The following is a 13,179-nucleotide window of genomic DNA, read 5'->3' as shown; positions in this document are numbered from 1 at the left end:
AGATTTTAAGACTGCAAAAGTGGTGTTCTTGCTTGCTGCAGTAAGTTCAGGAAACTTACCCTTTTTTGCTCAATAGGTATTTTTGATTGTCTTCATAGGGGTTTTGATGGAGGTAACAAATATTTGTTAAATGAATGAATGGGCAAGAGATGACCAATGGTATTTCCATTTAATTGATGTGGATGGTAAAGCTTCATTAAAGTAAGTAGACTAGATTCAAGCCATTCAAGTCTTTCTGCAAAGCACAATTTGCACATGGCTCTTTTGAGATTTCTTTCTTCCTTCAAGATTGCCTTAAGGTTGCTTAAGTCTGGGTCAGCATGTGTTATTTGGGGGGTGGAGAAAGGGGATAAAGTATGTTTGTATCATGTGCATCGTCTTGACTACCTCCTTTAGGGAGTGCACCTAGACTTGGAGGTTATGCCTATAACTATTTCACCAGTTTGTATGAGAAACATAAGATGTAGAGGAGGTCATGTATCCAAATGAGAATATGAAATATGGAATATGAGAATATGGTGAAGAGGAAATACAGTGAAGACTCTAGTGGATTCATTCTCACCAGTGGTGTTATTGCCCCCAATGGGTGAAAATTGGTTCTTGGATGATCAAAAAAATCTCAGAAATTACAATGGTTTGTGGCCTTATAAAGGTCTACAGTATGTAACCAGATATAACCAGATATGTATCTGAAATATCAACATTTCACAGGGAGGGGGCAATTAGGAAAACAAAAATGTTTAAGAAGGCTCCTTACAGGGATGACAACAGAGAAAAGGTTGAGAAACACTGCTCGAGTAACAGTTTCTTCTAGATGGCCATGATTAAAAACTCTTCACAATCAGTTTAAAGTTTTCAAATCTAATACTGGGTCTGGTGCCAAGTCCCAAATGCCACAAAAGGCATTTGCTTGTTAAAAAAAAAAAAAAAAAACAAAAAAAAAAACTGAACATGTTTTAAAAAGATATTCTTAAGTATAAAGAAGGAATGTACGTACGGTAGCTGGGATTTCTTAGTACCTCCATAGGTTTGGATATATATCTTGTTAAGTCATAAACTGCAGTGTGTGTGTGTGCGTGTGTGTGTGTGTGAGAGAGAGAGAGAGAGAGAGAGAGAGAAAGAGACAGAGATGTCAACTTTTCTAAGACAGAGGGCTCTGAAGACTCACCTGACCTTAATGATCAGTCTGGTAACATGAAATTCACAGAAATTTATTTGGTAAAGAGATTAACCTGGATACACCAACACTTTGGCAGATTGTAGAGAAAGCTACAAATGAAGTAAGTCACTAGGGACCATGGTTTCCTTGCCCTGGAAAAAATAACAGGCCCCAATATTCACTGTACTCTACCATATTAGCAAGATGTACCAGTCAAAACTAGTCAATCACAGCTGCTGGAAAGCAAATAATTAACATGTCTCATTATATTATTCATCCTCTTGGTGAGCAGAAAGATTTGATAATGGGGTCTCTGTGTGCTACTTGACTGTTTGCATTGAATTTGGATTGTAGTCAGAAAATACTCAAATATTCTTAAAACATTAAATGGCAAAAAATGCTGGTCTGCACTTATTGAAATAGGATATACTCATTTCTTTCTAAATAATTAATTTCTGGGAAATATGAGGTACTAAAATAGATACCATCTACATAACGTATTTTACTAAAGTAAAATTATCCCGAAGAGTGGTCCTTCAAGCACCTTGACTTTGTGTAGGTATGATATGGGAGAGAAGACTTAGTCTATAATGTGATCAAGACCACAATAATCTGAGTTTTTCTGAGGTTATTTTCTTTTTCTGCAGAATCCCAGAGGTAGATTATTATTTTAAACAATGCAAACGAATAGACCTATACTTGTCTCTCTTTCAATTTGTAAACTAACAACTATTGTGTTTCATACCTCTTGGATTACAGTCTTAAATGATCACACTCTAGGCAGCCATATTTTCCCATTTGCATAAAATAAAAAAATACAGCAATATGAAAAACATGTATTTGTGAACGTTTGTTGAAGGCCTATAATAGGCTGGTCAGTTTACTAGACACTTTACATGTATTATTGAGAATAATATAACTTTCACAGCAACTCTGTGAAGTAATTTTTATCCACTGATACTATTTTTTTTTAAAAAAAGACTATTTTGCAGGGGGGCACTTTCAGGTTCACAGCAAAACTAGAGGAAGATTAGATAGGTGGGGTGGTGGGTGCTGGTGGGCCTTGTAGTCCATGCCGAGGAGTTTGGGTTTTTTCCTCAAGTGCAATTGAGATCGCTGGAGAAGTTTGAAGAGTGCTATAACCCAGCACATTTTCAAAAGAACGCTCTGGCTTGTGTGTGGTTGTGTGTGTGCGTATGTGTGTGTTGGGGAAAGTGGTAATAATGGGGAGGTAGAAGCTGGAAGGCCAAATTAGGAGCCTGTTGCAACAGCCCAGGCACAATACGGCAGTGGCTTGGAGTAGGTCGAAGTAGTGAAGATGAGGAGTATCCAAAGAGGCATCCCAGAGACGATGGGATTGACTGATGCGTTGCACGGGGGATGTGGCAGAAATAGCAGAAAGAGACAGAAAGTTCAGGAGGATTCCAGGGTTTGGCCTAAGTTTGTTTGTTTTTTTTTTTTTTTTAAGATTTTATTTATTTATTTGTGAGAGAGAGAATGAGAGATAGACAGCACGAGAGGGAAGAGGGTCGGAGGGAGAAGCAGACTCCCTGCTGAGCAGGGAGCCCGATGTGGGACTCGATCCCAGGACTCCAGGATCATGACCTGAGCCGAAGGCAGTCGCTTAACCAACTGAGCCACCCAGGCGCCCTTGGCCTAAGTTTTTGTGATTCATGCATTGCATTGACAACGGTTGCTGTGAACATTCAGAAGTGAGAGAGAGGTGATGTTCTAACCTGGGGTGATCACGGCGGACTTTGGGAAAACATGGTGGGATCGAAACTGAATATTGAGGAGCAGGATCTGTTTAAAGCCGAGAGGAAGGGGGACGAGGTTTCCGGCTGGTGAAACGTAGCAGGGAAAAGTGCACAACTTGGAAGAGGCGATGATGTTTCCTGAAATGAGGAAAATTGAGGAGGGATAGACTTTGGAGGAAGATCAAGAATTTGTTTTGGATATATTAGTTTTGAAAGTTCTTATTAGAACCCAAACTATTTACAGTTCCTCAAACATTTCATGCTCTTTTTATTTGTAAGAGTTGTTTGTCAGAAGTAATAAACCAAGAACAGATAGTACTGTGCTCAAAGTACTTTATAATCTCTGTCTTTATTTTCTTTACTTATGATTCACATGTAAATGATTTCACCCATTCCAGATCCTATTAAGAGGTTGTTTAAAAAGACACTTTTCTCTCTCACAGTGATATAGTTGACAATGACTCTTTTACTCCATGTTGTACTTTTAAATTGCCTTGTTGTTTTTCAGAATTATCACTAGCTCCGATATTTAGAAGTCCTTGTCTACTATTTATAAAATATTTAGAAATCCTTGTCTACTATTTATCATTATTTATTGTAAAGTTCTGGTTCATTATGTTTTCTATTCATGTGATTTCGTTTTTTCCCCTAGATATTTATATTACTTCATTAAAGCCATGAAGCAACTTTATCATCTACTTCTTACTTCCTTAAGGTGCCTATTTCAGAGTGCTTTCTTGTTGTTCTTGGGGGATACAGACACTTGAATGGAGATTTGTTACTGATAAAGAATAGTTTTCCTAAAACAATGACATTAAGAAATAGATAATAAGATTTTGTCTACTTCGTACCAGATGTGGGTTCCTACAAGCAGAAATTTAGCATAAAGGATAAAACTGAGTTCTGATCTTTCCTCCTGTAGCTATGTGGCTAGAATGAATTACTTAACAACTCTACAGTGTGTCTTACCTGCTATATGATAAAGATGACAATGGAACCAAACTCATAAGCTTGTTGTGAGAATTACAGGAGATAATAACGCTTGCAGGGATTGGCACAGCACCTGGCACATAGTAAATGCTTAATGAATTCTATTATTACTATTATGATTATCATCATCACCAAAGGATAAGATACCATATCAAATGTGTTCTTAGCATTTACTCCTTGCAAACCATTGATGTGGTTTTTGGTGGATATAAAGTGGAGAACATAGTTCTCTCCAAAATTTTATAATCTAGTTGCAGAAATAGAGTACTGTTCTTGAAAAGAACATAATAATAAAATATTATGAAGTAGTTCAAGTAGTTCAAGAGAAAAATTATGACAAAATAGTACAAGATTTATGACTCGTGAATTTCACTGATAATTGTTGCCGTGGGCATTTGGAGAAAGAGATGGGTTTCAAACAGGGTGTTGAGGAGGAACAGGAATTATTTAAAGCAAAGAGAAAGGGGGCAGAAATCTTAGGCAGGTGAAGTTTAACAGGGAAAAGGGTAAAACTGGGAAAAGGCAAGCGTGTGTATAGAAAGAATGTAAGAGGGCTATGATTTCTATTAAGTAAAGCAGATTTTTTTGATGAGTCATTTTCCTAAAGTTCTATTAGCAAAATAAAGTATAAAAACTAGAAAGGTAAATGAATGGATATAACTCACAGGAAATAAACTCAAATAAAAAATTTCCATACTAACGACAAAAAGTTTAGAAAACTTCAGGAAAGCGGGATTCCAAGCACTCCTTATTCAAAATTTTAAAATTTATTTTTCTAAAAGCATAACTATTATGCCTGGATTTTCAGGACAACCATTTGAAAGTGGAGAAAAGTCTGTGCTTGCAAATAAAAAACTTTTAAGATCTTTGTTATTGCTACAAGTTTCAGGTTTTTATTTTAGAATTCAAAAGCCAAGACTGACCATTTGCATTCCCTTTCTCAAGGGAGCTCTGAGTGCTCCCTTGAGCTACTTTTGTTGCTCACAAAATAGGGCAGGGCCATAGAAATGCAAGTAAAACATCTTGGTTAATATCTCACATTTTTTTTTTTTTTTTACTGCTGCAAATGCTGCCTAGGATTGAGGGTCAGATGGATTGAAATATAAAAATATAAAATACTTAGTGATATTTAACGCAAGCAATAAATTTCCGTATTTTGAACATATAAAATTAGATGTCCATATTTTAATGATTAGAAGTTCTGCATGAGAGAACACATGTTAGAAGACTATGACTTTAAAAGGATGACAAATGATTAATCTTTGGTCTTCTAATTTACAATTTATGAGGCAAGTAAATGAGAAAAGTGCATTTCATGTGCAGGAAATGACACCATGGAGAGAAGGCATGTGGGTTCGAGGGGCTTGTAAGCAGTTTCTAATAGAGCACATTCGTGTGTGTGCACGCACGTGTGTGTGTGTGTGTGTGAGAGAGAGAGAGAGAGAGAGCGTTTGTGTGGGGGGTGGATGTGAAAGAGAGAGTGGGTGGGTGTGAGAGAGAGAGAGACAGACAGCCAGCATAAGAAAGCATGAGAAATGAAATTGGACTGGTAAGCTACAGTAAAATTTTTGAAGAGATGTGTATCATGGTAGAGACAATGAGGGTTTACTGAAGAACTGGATCAGATTTGCTGGATAGTGCTATGGATGGGATTCACCTCGGACAGAAGGGTGTTTCTATCTTTCAGAAGAAAACTCCTAATCCATGCTAGAATGGTGGGAATAAAAACTCAGGTAGCCATTAAATGAAGACAGCTGCATGAGATATTTAAAGTAGAGCAGACAAAACTTGGTTGCTAACTGGTCTTGGGGGCTGAAGGAAAGGAAGGAGTCTGGGTTCTGAGTAAGGTGACTGGGTAGCAACATTTATTTAGCAAACATTTACATATTAAGTGTGTTTTAAACTATTTGCCAGGCTGACGGATTCTTGGCACATGAAGGTAACTGAAAGTTTTAATGGAAGGGTAGGCAAGTGAACATGCAATTATATTACAGGTGATAAGTGGTGCCATCCATTCTGAGAAAGAAGACAGGAAGGAAAGGAAGCAGAGATGAATTACAAGGAGGAATGATGCATTTAGTTCTAGATGCAAAAACCTGAGAGCTCTGGAACCCCATGGGGACACTGGGGGTTATGCTGCGAGGCAGGGAGAGCTGGGGAAACAGGAAATCATCAAGAATCAGAAAGACCTGGGCTTGAAGGGTTCCCTGGCTCCATCACTTGTTTGGTTTGTAATTTCAGGGAAGTAATTTCTTCATCTGAAAAATGGGATTCAGATCCCCCACCTTTCTGAGTCATTGAGGATGAGTGGTGATAAAAGGGTGCACTGTAAGTGGTCCCCAAGTGTGGTGGCATTGCATAGAGAAGGTCTGGAGTTCAGGGAAGACATCTAGGCTAGGGGAACATACATGATCGATGATGCTTTGGTGGGAGAGAGGAAACTGTTCTGGACACGGCTAGCTTAGCAAGAGGCGCCTTGGCGATTTCTCAGCATCTTTCTGTTATTGGAATGATTATTCAGTTCAGAATACTCAGATTATTCACTTCAGTTTGTCTGAAAGATTTCCCTGCCTTTGAGAAGACAGGGAATTACTGAAGACAGTAATCTCTTTCAAAATTAGGTCTTTATGATTTTTTTTCTTAAAGTGCACATAGGAGTGCACATTGCAATAGCTGTTGCTTATTTCATGGAAATAATTTTCTAACTTGTGTATCTGTAGTATGATACCTGCAGTCATCATTATGGTGTCATTTGAATGATGACAATAGCTCATTTGAGATCTGTCAAGAAGATCAGTCATTACTTAGTCACATGACAATCCCCTCAATGTCAGAGGCTGATTTGCAAGCGTGTGACTGAAAAAAGTTGCAGTTTTGGCCTTTAATAAGCAAAACTTCATTTGATTTATGGGAAGAGCATGGATGTGACTTAGAAAGTTCTTAATTTTACTGCTGGCTTTGTTTCTTGGTTTCTTGGTTCCTTGAGTGAACGGAGACAAGTTTTTTCTCTCTGAACCTTAGTTTTCTCAAGGTTAAAATGTAGTTAATAATAATTTCTTTGCACATTTATCGTGAGACTTGAATGAGAAAAGAAATGCAAAATGACTATCCCAGTGCCTGGCACCTAGTAGCTTCCAAGTTTTATTCCTGAAAACAGAACCTCAGAATCCTTTTGGTTTTTTCTTCTCAAAGAAACTTTTCACCAAAGCTTTAGGCTAATAATAACATTCATTTGTGGCAACCCTAGAAACAAACTGCCAAACCGACACCTAAAAACTGAGCTAGCACATACACTCCAATTTTAGATTTACTTGCTTTGGATGTAACTTGCGTATGAATCACCCGGCGTCCGGGGTGCTATCAGATAGTGTTATGGCGTACGAACAGATTATATTTACCTTACCCGTCTTCTATCATTCTTCTCACCAGTAAACGCCTGTGAGAAAGAACTCAGTTGCCAGTGCTCTCAGAGAAGCCCATCGAAGTGTCTGATATAGCTAAATGCGTTATTAATTAGAAGCAGCAAGATGAGCTGTCGTCCTGTCAAGAAGTCAAATTATCCAGTAGATTTTCCCACCTCTTTCTGTATGCCATTCCCTTTTAAAGTATAAGTTGCAAACTAAGGATGTTTATAGATCTGGCATATTCTTTTCTTGCATTGAAAAGTTTCCTTTCCTTATTAAGAATGGAAGCCGTCCACCGAAGTGTGTTTATCACTACAAGCGCTGCTTATTTACTATCCTAGCGCCCTCGGCAGGTATGATGCTGATTTCTTCATTTCTCTTTCCCCTTTTCTTGCGTTTGACACCTGAGACTGCTCTCCCTTGGTTTACACTCCTACTCCCTCTCTTTCCCTTTCCATATTTCATTTTGTTTTTCTCTTGCATGTGAGCTCTTTCTTCCTTTTTGGTTCTCAGAAGCCATTACTTTCTAAAAGCACAATCCCTGTCTTCATTAACTCTGCCAGGGACTGTGGTCCGCACATCCGAATCCGTCAGCTCACTTACTCATGCAGCGGTCCAGCAGAGAAGTTTCCATTACCCCCCTGCTACCGGATTTTTCTTTGCCCACCTGAATCTCACCACTCAAGCCCGGGCCCAGGGAGCAGCAAACACCCTGCTCTTGGGGCCCCGCCATTCTTCCCCTCTATGTCTTGTGGGTGAAAATGCATCCTGGTAGGATTGTTTGAAGGCTCAAGTAAAATAATGAAAATGAATTATTCTTTCTAAGGCCCATAAACTCCTAAAATTTGAAAGTGCTACTGATTGGGATGCCTGGGTGGCCCAGTCAGTTAAGCGTCTGCCTTCAGCTCAGGTCATGACCCCAGGGTCCTGGGATCGAGTCCTGCATCATGTCAGCGGGGAGCCTGCTTCTCCCTTTGCCTGCCACTCCCCCTGCTTGTGCTTGCGTGCTCTCTCTGACAAATAAATATATAAAATCTTAAAAAAAAAAGAGAGAGAGAAAGTGCTGCTAATCAAATCCTTTTTATAAACATACTAATTTATACTTGGATAAATGATCTAAGCCCTTAGTGGCTGGTTCCACATTTTAAGCAAAACTGTAGGGCAAGGTGACTATGGCAGGTATTAGATGTTGGGGGGTGTCTTTAGAAAGTAGCTGCTGTGTGTATGGCTGGCAGATAAAAACCACCTCAGATGGGAAAGATGTCACTTATTAAAATTAAATAAAATGCTCTTATGATTTCCTGTTTTATGTTCTCCAAATTCTTTGCCCATACATTCTAGATTCTTTCAGCACTTTATTTCTTTGGCTTTGGTGCTTCTCATGACATTTTTCACTATTTGCCCATACCTGTTCCTTCAGGATCTCAAACTGAAGATGGAGGCAGTTAGCACTGATTGACTATGGCCATGGCCCTGGTCCTGGATCTCCTGCTCATTTTTCATCCAGGATAACAGGGACAGCTGTGGATTGCTGAATAGTAAAGACCAATACCTCCAACTTGCTCTTGGCAGGCTCGTAGCTTGGATCCTCTGCAATCACCTTCCCCTCTCATTCATAAATAATTGGGTTTAAGCAACATATTTGCCGGCTAAACAGAAGATGTTTCATCCTATTACTGGAATCTGGGCATCATTACATCAGTTCCCTGATAATTCTTCTTTTTAGCAGAGGCTCAAGCATCGATGGCATTTTAAACCAGTTTTCATGAGTTCATTAGCAGTAACTAGAGATAATTTTAATAATGACCTTTCATATTAAAATGGTCTGTATAGTAATGGCATTTTAAATTTGAATGCATATTTTTTATGTTAGATCATTGCACATTTACTTTCTATTCAGCTTGGTTGTGGGAGGTTGTACTTATAATGATTAATAGTATTGAGTTATATAATATGATTATACTGATTGTAATGATTACGGTATTAGATGATTAAGGTATTAGAGTTAGAAAAATTTGGTTTTAGTGAGAGATACTGAAAGAGTTATTTAGCTTCTCAAAACCTCAGATTCCTCACCCTTGATTAGGGTTGTCAAAAGGGAGGAGCATATGAATTATGTAGGGAGGATCCCTCGACTACTTTCTCCAGAGCATCCCTACCTCCCACCTTGCTACTCCCTATCCTATTATGTTGTCTTTTTCTTTATAGCCAATATGATTTTCTACGATTACTATTTTATGACATAAAGACAATGTAAGCTCCTTGAGGGCAGACATGTTTTCTGCTTGGTTTGTTGGTGACTCCCTATCTCTGACAACCATGTTGGTATATGGTAGATGCTCAATAACTATTTATTGAATGAGTGAATAACATATCCAAATACTTAGCATAGTATCCACTACATAGTAAAACTCAATAAATAATCATTATCAGTACTATAAGTGATGTGATGAGCTCCCAATGAGAATTTAAGAGTTTTAATATGTTATCTTGTTCCTTAAGGTTTGATTGGGTCTTATGGGTTTTTGCTCTCTGTCCTGCACAGTTTCACTATAAGATCTCTTCTGGTCTTTGAGTCAGCCATGCTAACAATTCCCAGATCTACATTTCTCCTCTGGAATCCCACTTATGGCATGTAGGTGCCTCATATACTCAATCTGTTTCCCAAACCTGCTTATCTTTCTGAGCTTCTTTTTCAATTAATGGCATCCTGTACTTACGCTGATGCTCAGATTAAAAACTTTGGATCAACCCTGATAATTCCCTGTATCTGATGTGTTCACAATTTCTCCCTCTGTTTTCCTCATTTGCCTAGCTTAGACTATCATTGTCTCTCATTTGAACTTTTACCGTAATGAATAAGATGGTTAAATTTTATTAAGCACAGTATCAGGACTTTATATGCATGTGAATATATAAAAGGTAGATGTTATTCATATTATTGCTATTATCATTTTATAGATGAAGAAAAAACAAAGTTCAGAGAGATTAAACAGTTCCTTAAATTCTCACAGCTGCTAAGTGTTAGAGCCAGGATTTGGACCTAAATTGGTCTGATTCTAGAGCCTCAAACTATCTTTTAAATCTTCTTGTTTGCCATGAGATTTCCCTTTTTCTACCCTTGTTCCAATCCACTCTGTTTTCCCCTTTCCTCTGAGTGATCTCTTAATTATTCTTCAAGAATCATCTTAAACCTCACCTCTTATTTTCTTTCTAAATTCTGCTGGGTAGAAGTAGATGCTTCTGCTGGGACTCCACAGCACTCTGCACATGTCAACCTTTGCTGTTATTATTTTGCATTATTATTTTGTATTTTAATTATCAGCTCACACATCCTTGAGAACAGAAGCCTCACCTAATTCATGTCTGCATGTACAATATCTGTACTCATTGGGAGCTATGTAAAGTTTTGTTCAAAAAATGCTTCTATAAATACTATTTGCTGAAGAATTTAATACTTGCTCTTTTATTTCTATAGGAATGCTACTAATTTTTTTTCCATAAAAATGTATAATTAGCACTTAGAATACCTGCTTTTTTAAATGAAGCACCCCTCTCCTTTGGTTTTCTATTAACAACATAGGAAAATTTTAATAAGAAATCCCTTTCCATCTGTGTCCCTAATTTCTATGTCTTGTTTGGTATCTGGTGACTTGTAGTTACCCAAATATCTTTGTTCTCTCAGCCTATTTTCCTAGGCCACCCTATAGGCCTACATTCTATTTTCCCAGTTTTACTTTCTGCTAGGCAACAGGTAATGTGTCAACACTAGTGTTTCATTCTTCACCTACAGCTTGAATTTCAATCCCATTTTTCATCTTCTATGACCAGTGATGGGAATTTCAGGTCCTAGATACGGGGAAGATGTTTTTGGGCAGTGGTATCTTAGGATTTTCTTCAAATCACACCCTATTATGTCTTTGGAGAAAGCTTTACATATCTCTTTTCTGTAATTGTTCTTTCAAAAATTGGTAAAAAGTCTTTTGCAGTTGATGAAACTGTGGTGTGACTGATGAATTATAAATAGGAAAGTGTTCATCTCTGCCAAGATATTTGAATCTGAAATGTACAAATCTCTGTCATTATCTTCTTTGGGGAAGATAAGATTTTATTTTTAGGCAGATACAATGAAGGCTTATCTCATATATCTCCAGAGTTTAAAAATGTATATCTAAAAAAAGAGAAAAAATCATAAATATATCCAGGTTCTGATATAGAAATCTAACAATATGTTTTTAACTTATTAATCTCAAAGCACTCATGAAAAAAACAAATACCATGTAAAAATGTGTTAATGTGGGCATACCCTCATAGCCATTTGATAAGTATCATCAATTTTTGAATTATTTTAATAGATATCCTAAGGAAAATGAACAAGATTTAGTATATTATTAGGTTAAAATGATCTGAAAGCTATCTTAACTGCTACTAACATAAAACACATACTCCCATGTAGAATTCTTGAAAAGATAGCAGTTTAAGTTCTCTGTTCCAAAGTAAAAAATTTCAGAAGTCCCTCAACTAACGTTAAATGCAAAATAGTTTGTTATCCACTTCCTAATGAAAACATTGATTTTGGAAGGAATTCCAAAATGGGTCCAGGCTTGTTACAGAGAAAAAGAATAATAAATACATTATTAATGGTATGTAATAAAACACACACTGTGTGTGGCTCAGTCAAATCAACTAGTCCCACCCCTTTATTTGATAGATGAGGAGAATAAGACCTACTGGTACTAAAGGTACAATGACATCAGGTGAGTGAACAGACACTAATCCGGTTGCTTTGTACCTCAGTCCAAAGTTTTTTGTTTCATGTTACCATGTGGGACCTTGTTTACCCAACATGAGGTGAAGGTGCTGGGATTGCTAAGCAGAGGGACTCTATTCAGGACGTAAAATCAGCATATAAGCAAAATTGAAAGTTCTAGACTTATCTTGTATTGGAACACAGATATTCACCCACTGAAGGGGAGAGATAAGTAGTAAAGAATGCTGATTATTCCAATTCCATTTATTAGTTATATCAGTGGCTGATTTAGTGCATTTTGAACGAAAAGGGCTCAAGGTCTTCTGAGACTGCTCAAACCATGTGTATTATTACCATGTATGTAAAACACTCCCTAATTATATGTCTATAAATATACTCATTCCCGGTCAGAGCGAGATGAAACTATTTGAAACATGTGGAAACTTTTTTTTTTTTTTTGGTTTATTATGGCTAGGGATAATCATCAACTTCAGATATCTAAGATGTCAATCTGTGTTCTTGAATTGGTATTTTTAAGAGAAAATAAAATTTAGTGAACTACATAAAATGGACCACTGTGGTAACACTTTCTACTTTAGCTAGAATCCACATTAATTAGTGATACACTTTTTCACAAAAATATCTCTTGAGTATTTTCTCAGAAATAAACCCTCAAATATTTATTCTGTGTTATAATAGCCCTTTGCTGATTGAGAAGAATTACAGTTGATATTCATTTTCATGTCATACAGCATAGGTTTATAGGCGTTTTAAAATAGTAATGCTAATCAGTCAAATCTGAGACCAGAGAAACACTTTTCATAGTAAAACTAAAAATCTTGAACAATATTTTCCTATAGTTAATTCTTTGGCAAAATGATATTAACATTTTTATGTATTTTATTCTTCATAAAGAATATAGAATATTTATCCATCTGTATGGAATGTTTATACTATGTGCTAAACAAAACAAGTGAAATAGGTATGAATTGCTTCTTCTGGAATCTAACAAACTCTAAGAAACTGTTATGACAGGACAGACAAAAAAAATCTATCTTTTGCTGGAAAAATAACTTCATTGTGTCTTTGAAAAAAAAGCATAGATTTATGAGATTTTAG

This window comes from Callorhinus ursinus, unplaced genomic scaffold (assembly GCF_003265705.2).
Source record: "Callorhinus ursinus isolate GAN/ISIS: 27379988/994484 unplaced genomic scaffold, GSC_fseal_2.0 scaffold54, whole genome shotgun sequence".
Taxonomy (NCBI): Eukaryota; Metazoa; Chordata; class Mammalia; order Carnivora; family Otariidae; genus Callorhinus; species Callorhinus ursinus.
Note: the sequence above shows the minus strand (reverse complement) of the source record.